This window comes from Amphimedon queenslandica, unplaced genomic scaffold, assembly GCF_000090795.2.
Source record: "Amphimedon queenslandica unplaced genomic scaffold, v1.1 AMPQUscaffold_13522, whole genome shotgun sequence".
Lineage (NCBI taxonomy): Eukaryota > Metazoa > Porifera > Demospongiae > Haplosclerida > Niphatidae > Amphimedon > Amphimedon queenslandica.
In genome coordinates this window covers 762,230-771,628 of record NW_003546242.1, presented here as the reverse complement: position 1 = coordinate 771,628, position 9,399 = coordinate 762,230, and positions in this window count along the sequence as shown.

Genomic DNA, 9,399 nt, shown 5'->3' with positions numbered 1-9,399 from the left:
GAACAAGATCAACTACTTGTCTTATTGTGCGCGAATATCCAAAAAGATGACATCCCCATGAGAAACGCTACTAGTTCATCTTCCAGTTCTGATAGGTAAGCTTTTGCTCCAGTTTTGGCTCCAAATGTGATTCTACAAGTAACGTAGTCATGTAAAGTTGAACGAGGGATGTTATACTCCTCTGCTGTTCTTCTAATACTACTTCCATTATGCACAGCTTCACATGCTCTTTTTAAAGTATGAATATTCCATGTTTTATACTTCTCAGGACAATATGTATCACAAACAGGAACCGTTGCAGGAGCACTTCTCACATAAGCAGTTCTTGAGTGAAAAACACGATTACAAAGTGGAATAGCTGACGTACTACAAGCAAAACAGAGCATTTTTCAATAAAATTAATAACTATGACCGCTTAATAATAATCACAATTTTCATAATAATATGTATTTTAATTTTCTCAATTAAACATTAACCCAATGTACTAATTAAACCGTAACTTAGTACTGACAATACTAGTAAACTAAATTACTAAATGCCTATAAATAGGCTTAAAGGTAGATCTATCATTCTATTTATAACATATTTACATGAAAACAGTGACCAAAGGTAGCCAGTAGGCGTGTATAATCATAAATAACCCAGTCAAGCTGTGACTTTATCACTATAAATCTAAATGATGAAAAACAGATCAAAGGTGAGGTATAATACTAAAATAAACTCACGTAGTATTTTTTAAGGCTCCTATCTATGCTCTAAGCAATGCAAGAGAAATATGAAAAAGACAAAACTTACAAAATTGACAATTAATGACAAATGGTCCAAACAATGGCAATGAACATGTGCAATAGTTTGTATAGGTAGGCCTATCTAGCTAGCGTTTAGCTATCTTAATTCAACAAACTTATAAAAGAAACTTAGAGCGTAGAACCAAAGCAAACTCTTTCTGCAACTCCCCAGCAGATTTTAGTGTTAAATTAGCTGATATGAATAGTCTAAACTATATTTTTCACTAGGCGTCTGAATAATGTGTCCGAACATTGCCCTTTACACCTACATGAATAGTAGTGATGATATTTTAAAGAAGATAAGAGATAGAGCTCTGAAATTTGCTGCTATAATAGCGAAGTGATGGGTGCATGTGATGATGCAATTAGAATGGTAAAGCTCCCAGTTTTTTTGGAAATGGCAACCAAGGTCTGTTGAAAGGAATTTTTGTCCAAAAATATGCCCGTCCAAAATTTGATTTTGAGAGCACCTGTTGTTAGCATACAGAGTCGATCTGTTTTGATAATGATGTGTGCCAAACAGTTATCATAGATCTATCAGATGATAGTAAGAGAAAACTGCAAAGCTCTGTCAAAGCTGAGAAAGAGCGTCTGAAAATTGTGCGTGTCCGAACACGGGCCGTTTACTCTAAATGCACAAGATATAGATGTTGCAGTTATAACTATAAGTTTTGCTAATTGTTTATTCTGTAAACAATTAAAATCTACAAACCTGCTGTGATACGGTTCAGCTTTTTCTTATCTTTTTCTGTATTGCATTGCAATTTTCCTTCATTCTCAAATGCTGCTCTAAATCATAAGAAAACAAAATTTACTTACCACAGCTTTTATTGTAATAACTTACATTGCTGGTGTCTCATCAAAGTCATTTTTTTTTTGTGGCTGTGCACATGTATCACATGATGACGTCAAAGTATGTATTTCGTGTCCAGCAGCTGTGGCATCCTTTATTTCAATATTATAAGAAATGTTGCTTTCAAAATCCTCCACAATATGAACAGGAAGAGAAGTCCCTAACTCCCAAGTTGTTTGAGATAACTCTTTTCCTAACCAAGTAACCTGTTATGTATTGTAACATACACATAGCTAAGAAATAAATTGAGAAACCTGATATAATGTGTTTCTTCTTGTTATTCACTTCGACAATATCATTGCCATTGGCATCTCTGTTACTTTGTCACACGTCTGCTCATCATCATGCTCACCACAAGTAATGGGACATGATTTTACGACAAGCAGTTTGTGAAGTGTGCAGTACCATGATACGTATGAAGGGCTTTTAGGGCAACCAATTTTTACAGTTCCTGGTGTAGTGGATGCCATGTGTTTCGACACATGCCCATTAGAGACAGTGGAGTACCCATGCTGTAGCTGTCATGTCCTCTTCTATCCCTCTGTTCCAATGTTACTCATATCTTCTTCAATCTTTGTCTCTTGACATTTATTTCATGATACATTGATAAAGTTACACATATTTGTGACATTGGTGACCCAGACGGCCCAGCGACTTACTGCTTGGGTTATAAAGACAAGCAGCCATTGGATGTGTGCTGGAACAGTTTTCTAGTCCACACGCTCCTTTCGATGTACTCTAACTCACGTACTCTCATTCTCCTTCTGGCTCATTACTGTCAGGCGAGCTGTAAACCCTCTCCTGATGACTCACTGTCAGACAAGTATATTCTGGCCACAACGACCCACTGTCAGCCTACATTTACTCTCTCACTCATGGAAACACTCCACAACATGCACTCTACTCTCAGCTGTCTTATTCTCTCTTTACAACATATCCCTTTTCCTCATTCCTCTCAAACTATTGTGACTCATCTCTTCATACTCCTACTGCTTATTCTTCCTTGGACATTACTTATTCAGAGACCAACAGTACTTGTTTGGATACCAACACTATTTGTTCGGAGACCAACGGTACTTGCTCGAATACCAACGTAACTCATACAGTTCAACATGTCAAGTTTCTGTAGCAACTCAATTATTATACACTGGTATGTTGCTTCATTATTATTATCATTGAAAAGGAATATATTTAATATTATTCTTATTATTATTGTTATGATAGCTCTTTCCTCTTCTTCTATTATCATTATTATTGTTGTTGCTCATTTTTGTAATTTCTTCTTCCACCTTTACTTTCTTTTTGTTTCACTCGCCTCCTCTCTGGGGGGAAGTATTGTAGAAGATGCCATGTGCTTCGGCGCATGCACATTAGAGATTGAGGAGTACATATGCTGTAGCTGTCATGTCCTCTTCTATCTCTCTGTTCCATTATTATTCATATCTTCTTCAATCTTTGTCTCTTGACATTTATTTCATGATACATTGATAAAGTCACATATTTGTGACACTGGCAGTCCATCATATTCAACGAATCCAGCTTCAGTTGCCAAACAAACATCTCTATGATTTTTCATGTTTGCATCCATTACAATGACTGATCCACAGCCAGGTTTAGAACAACTATGAGCTTTGATTAATTTTTAAAAATGTAATAACTAACCAGCACTATCTTCTGTAAACATTTGGTGATACAAGGGGTGACTTGCAATAATGTTTCTCCATAATCCTTATGCATCCTAAGTGAACTCAGAAGAATCTTTTCTGGGTACCATGAGCAGACAGTTAGTAAGGAGGACTGGAAAAAAGCATCTTCTAAATGCCTCCTATCAAGGTGCTGACGATTATTTAAGAGAGAACTACATGAGTATAAAAGTTTTGCTAATACTATCAGTAATTAAATTGCTTTGATTACTTGTCATTGATACTCCTAACATGTACATAGTTATACATTTCTACTCGCTGCTGAAAGCTTATATGGCCTATCAGAACATCGACTTTAGTCGCATTAAGAAATCCATTTGAAATGCTGTTTCTCTTGAAGATACAAAGTAGTCATGCTGTTGCCAGTTTTCATTAAAATAGATGTGCCCATCATACGAATATTAGCCTTAATACTGGACATAAGAACACTGAGCGTTTGAGCAAGTTTTATGGGTAGTGGCATCCCAGAATGGTACCAATGTGATCATCATAAATGATTAAAGGAGCGGAGCGATCTGTTCTGATAGCTAACTTTGACTCACATTTGAGGCAGGTAGTTGACATGCTTATTAAGGGCATTCCTATCATTATGCCATTGAACTCATGGTCCAGCAATTGCTTTTTTTAATTTCCATCTGACAGAAATGCTGCTTGATTGAGTTCGCATAGGTTCTCCATTATTAACTTTCCTTCAGTTTCATTTATCGAACAGCTATCTTCTCCAAATGTTGCGAATTCTAGGACTATTTTCCAAAATTCAAGTAGGTCATTTGGAACAAACATAAGAGCAAACAACAGTCTTTTATAAATAGTAACATTGTCTAAATACTTAGAAATGATGCCCAACATTTCTAGAAGGTATCAGGTGTGAAAGCACATGCTCAAGTTCTCATCACATGATTCTGATACCTGTGAACACATGTTTGAAAGATACAATGGCAAGTCCTCCCAGAGGTAGTGTTCTTCAAGGAAGAAATAAGGTTCTTTAGCTACAGTACAGACTTAGCCAATGTTGGAAGCAAGATGTAAACTGGGATTTGTATCCTGACGAAATAGTAAAGGTATGTACTGTATTATAGATGTCCTAAAATCTTACTTTGTATTCTACATGGTTGTCACACAATAGCTAATTCAATAAGTATGCCAACTTCAGCAGTATTGGCAGGAGTTATAACTGCTGTCAGTTTTGCTATGTCTAATTCAGTTGTTGAAGTAGAAGATAAGGAATGGATTGAACCTGTTATTCATTTGAATTTGATATGCATGCCTGCTGGATCAGGAAAATCAAGTTTATGTAAATTTCTACGAAAGATTCTTGACTTGGCCAGAGCAAATTTTGGCATGAATGAACAGTTTCCAACTTGTTTATTGATGACCAGAGTTTCCAAAAAATGGGATCAATGATGGCTGATAATGGTGGAAGGCTACCTGGTTTGTATGATGAGGTTGCAATGTTCTAGTCACAAATTAATGTCTTTTGTGGAAAGAATGTAGCTGATTTACATGAGCTAGCTGTCTTTTTGCAGCCTTATGGAGGAAGTCCTTGGTCAAGGAAAACAGGTTAGTTTCTTATACATTGATAGTTAGCACTCTATTTTTTATGATGCTAGTTACAATTTAGCACAAACTGCATTAAAGTAGAGTGCATGTCATTGACTAGTCCATGTGTTTTACTGTTTTTAGTTTCTGTGAAACCAATTTTGATATGAAGGATACCAGCCTTACAATAGGATTTTACTCAACCATCTGTGGCTCGAAAGTTAATAGAGTCTCAATGAAATTCTGAAAAGGGCCTGTTTCAGCGATTTTAATGGATAGTTCCAAAGCCAATTATTAACAATTTTGATGATTTGGTAAAAGCTGATGAGCATTTTTTAACAAGTATTGGTAAGTAACTCCAATTTAAATGATGATTATGACAGCCTTTCTGTAACAATAGTCTGCTTGATTGGAGCTATTTGGAAGAAAGATAATGAAACAACTGTTTGGAAACTACCACGCAGTTGTGAAACATTTAGAAATAAATTTGATAAGACACAGGAAAAGCTGCAAGACATAGCTTCTGTGGATCATCTTGTTTCTGGTAATTTATGTACTACATTGTTGAAAGTTTTTCTGTAGTTTACAGGAATGCAAAGTAAATCTAAAGGACAGATTCTTCGTGTTGCAGCAGTGTTGCATGTACTATTTCACATATTTGAGCCATTACAGATAACATCTACCATAAATGAAGAATCTGTTATTGCGGCCTCAGATTTTGTCAATTTGTCCTTGTCCAATTTGGCATATTTATCTGGTAGAGGGATTTTGAAGACTTCATTGAATCACTTTGTAAAGGTAATATATTTGTAATATAAATATGGACTAAAAGTGTACATGTATCCTTTTTGTAGAAGCTGATGAACCATCAGAGCCAATCAGTAACGACTTGCTAAGATGTCAGTCAAAGGCAACTTTCAGTCTATTGTTACCAGGAAAAGTACTCAATCTACACACTTCTCATCAAAAAAAAGTTAGAGAAAATAGGGGCAACAAAAATGGTGCAGTTGCTGGTTTTCAATTGTTGTAAGAGTCAGGACTTGGCAAAATTGTAGAGAAAAAGGCACAAAGGGGTACAAGCAAGGTATAAAACATGAAATAGCCATAATTTTAATTACTAAATTTCTTTTAAGATGTTTGAATTTGTGAAAGCAGACATACCCATTGACAAGCAAGAAAAGGTTGCCTTTTGTGAAAAACTAACGAAGTTTAATGTTTCATTGCCTCAGTATAGAACTGCTCTAGAGGCCATTGATGAAAAGGAAGCGTAAGTATATTTTAACACTATAGTATTTAGCTATCCAAATTTATTGTACATTATAGTCCCATTATATACTACTCGTAATATGTAACTGATGAATAATGTGTTTGTTTGCCCTCTTTTCAATATGCATGTCAAAGGCAATACAATGTGCTTACATGTAGATTAGCAAAATACACTAGAGTATGGCAACAGGAGTCCATAATGAGTAATTATAATAAAATGAAGTATAATTCTAAAACTAGTAATAATCAGTTGACACGTACATAATTATAAGCTAACACATTAAATAATTAGTTCTGGCATCATTACTAAACAATCACTGTCTAAAGTGTAAAAAAATAGCAAAAGTGTCACAATTTTACACTTAACATAATTACATGCATGTACAAATAGATACATGATTCAGTAGTGCTCTGTTGAACTATAGTGCTTGGTGAAATTAAATTGTACTTATAATAAACAGGAAAATTAAATTCCCATGAATACTCCAGCTACATGGTACTTCATGATTTTTACTAGTATTTGCTTCTCTCATTCATTTCCTCTACTAAGCTTAAATGTCCTTTTTTGTTTATACTTTTTGCCTAAAATTTCATGACCCTTTTTGTTTTCTTAGTGAAAAGAGAATGTCCCTTGTGAAAAGAAAAGCTGAAGAGTCGTTAGATTCACATCAAAAGCGAAAGTGTAATGATGAGTCTAGACAGGCGTTTTTCACAAAGTAGTTGTGGTAAGAAGGATCTAAAGTAAAAAAAATTAACTTGTTGAAACTAAAACGTATACTTATGTACTTAAAATTCTTGTTTATGGTATAATTATTTAATCTTGATCAGTGCAAAACAGCAAATTATTTTGAAATGATTTACCTAGCATACTTATAGAAGTAGGAGCTATGGGTACACCTGTACTGGACATACATATACCTGATAATGTATAGTCCTCTTAGGATACATTGACAAGAGGGTGTGGGTACCCTTGTCCTGGGACAATCCTAGGACATACATTGTAACATAGTCCTCTTAGGATACATTGACAAGAGGGTATGGGTACTCTTGTCCTGGGACAATCCTAGGACATAAATTGTAACATAGTCCTCTTAGGATACATTGACAAGAGGGTATTGGTACCCCTGTCCATGGACAATCCTAGGACATACATAGTAACATAGTCCTTTTAGGATACATTGACAAGAGGGTATGGGCACCTTTGTCCTCGGACAATCCTAGGACATACAAAGTAACATCGTCCTTTTAGGATACATTGACAAGAGGGTGCGAATACCCCTGTCCTGGGACAATCCTAGGACATACATAGTAACATAGCCTTCATAGGATACATTGACAAGAGGGTACGGGTACCCCTGTCCTGGGACAATCCTAGGACATACATAGTAACATAGCCCTTGTAGGATACATTGACAAGAGGGTATAGGTACCCTTGTCCTGGCACAATCCTAGGACATACAAAGTAACATCGTCCTTTTAGGATACATTGACAAGAGGGTGCGAATACCCCTGTCCTGGGACAATCCTAGGACATACATAATAACATAGCCTTCATAGGATACATTGACAAGAGGGTACGGGTACCCCTGTCCTGGGACAATCCTAGGACATACATAGTAACATAGCCCTTGTAGGATACATTGACAAGAGGGTATAGGTACCCTTGTCCTGGCACAATCCTAGGACATACATAGTAACGTAGCCCTTTCAGGATTCATTGACAAGAGGGTATGGGTACCCCTGTCCTGGGACAATCCAAGGACATACATAGTAACATAGTCGTCTTAGGATACATTGACAAGATGGCATGGGTACCGCTGTCCTGGGACAATCCTAGGACATACATAGTAACATAGTCCTCTTTGGATACAGTGACAAGAGCGTATGGGTACCCTTGTCCTGGGACAATCCTAGGACATACATAGTAACATAGCCTTCTTAGGATACATTGACAAGAGAGTATGGGTTCCCCGTCCTGGGACAATCCTAGGACATACATAGTAACATAGTCCACTTAGGATACATTGACAAGAGGGTATGGGAGCCCTTGTCCTGGGACAATCCTAGGACCTTAGGAGGAGGGTATGGCTACATGCAACCATATAGACAATGTCAAGGGACTGTCCCTGGACATACCTAGTATCATAATACTTTGACAAAGGCGTACAATAGTAATATGACTATAGTAACCTTGCATGGGACTATTGACTAATGACATTCCCTGACATCACTGGACATGTATGATAAAACATATGCAACAATGCTAAAACAAACACAGCAAATCCTTAAAACAGTAGTTCTTTTCTATTACAAGGAGACACTCTAACTTTTAATGTAGAGGTACAACACCGTGACAGTATAACTGGTTGTACTTAACATAATGTGCAGTGTCAGTTGGAGTGACTTCAAATGCACAGAGACACTTGTGAAAGCTTTCTGTTTTTAGTACTTTAGTTACAAATATATTTTGTCCTTCATATACTAGAATGATGTCAATAATAGCATACTTGAAACTAGAAGATCTTATGTCTCGAAGCCGTAGTACATAGCATGACTTGTATTGAATTCCATTTATGGTCACAGACTGGCACCTCATGTTATTATAAGTGAATGAGTTACTTCATGTAGTTAATTTAGTTAGTTTATTTCGTACGTTTATCCATGCATAGGTTCATCTGTGATGGGACCAAATGACTCAATTCCTTCTTTATAGTGATTTAACTGACTTGGGACTCCTATTAAGGTATTTGTGTGTATTTGTAGTTATGTATTAATGCATATATTGTGCATTACCTGATACTTGATCACCATAGTATAAGAAGTTTGATGAGTTTTGACCAGGTTTAACATATAAATGATATAACAGAAAAAGGCCAATCCTAAATGTATATAAAATATATGTATTATGTGTCTATAACCTATACATGTACATGAACACATACATGTACATGTATTTGTATATACAGGTAATGCTATCGCAATTGTACATTTAAGTGCCTTATTGACAACACACAATACATATGGATGTATATCTAACCAATATTACATGCACATGTAAGTGTGTAGTGTTGTCCCTAACCAATACAACTTACGTATGTACAAGTATGTGTACTTTATATTTAGCCTAACCATGTACAATACCTAATGCATGTACAATGTACTTGTATTATGTGTAAATGAACAGTACATACCGGTAGATGTATGGTATAATGTGTGATGTAATATAATGTCCATCACCAATACTATTATG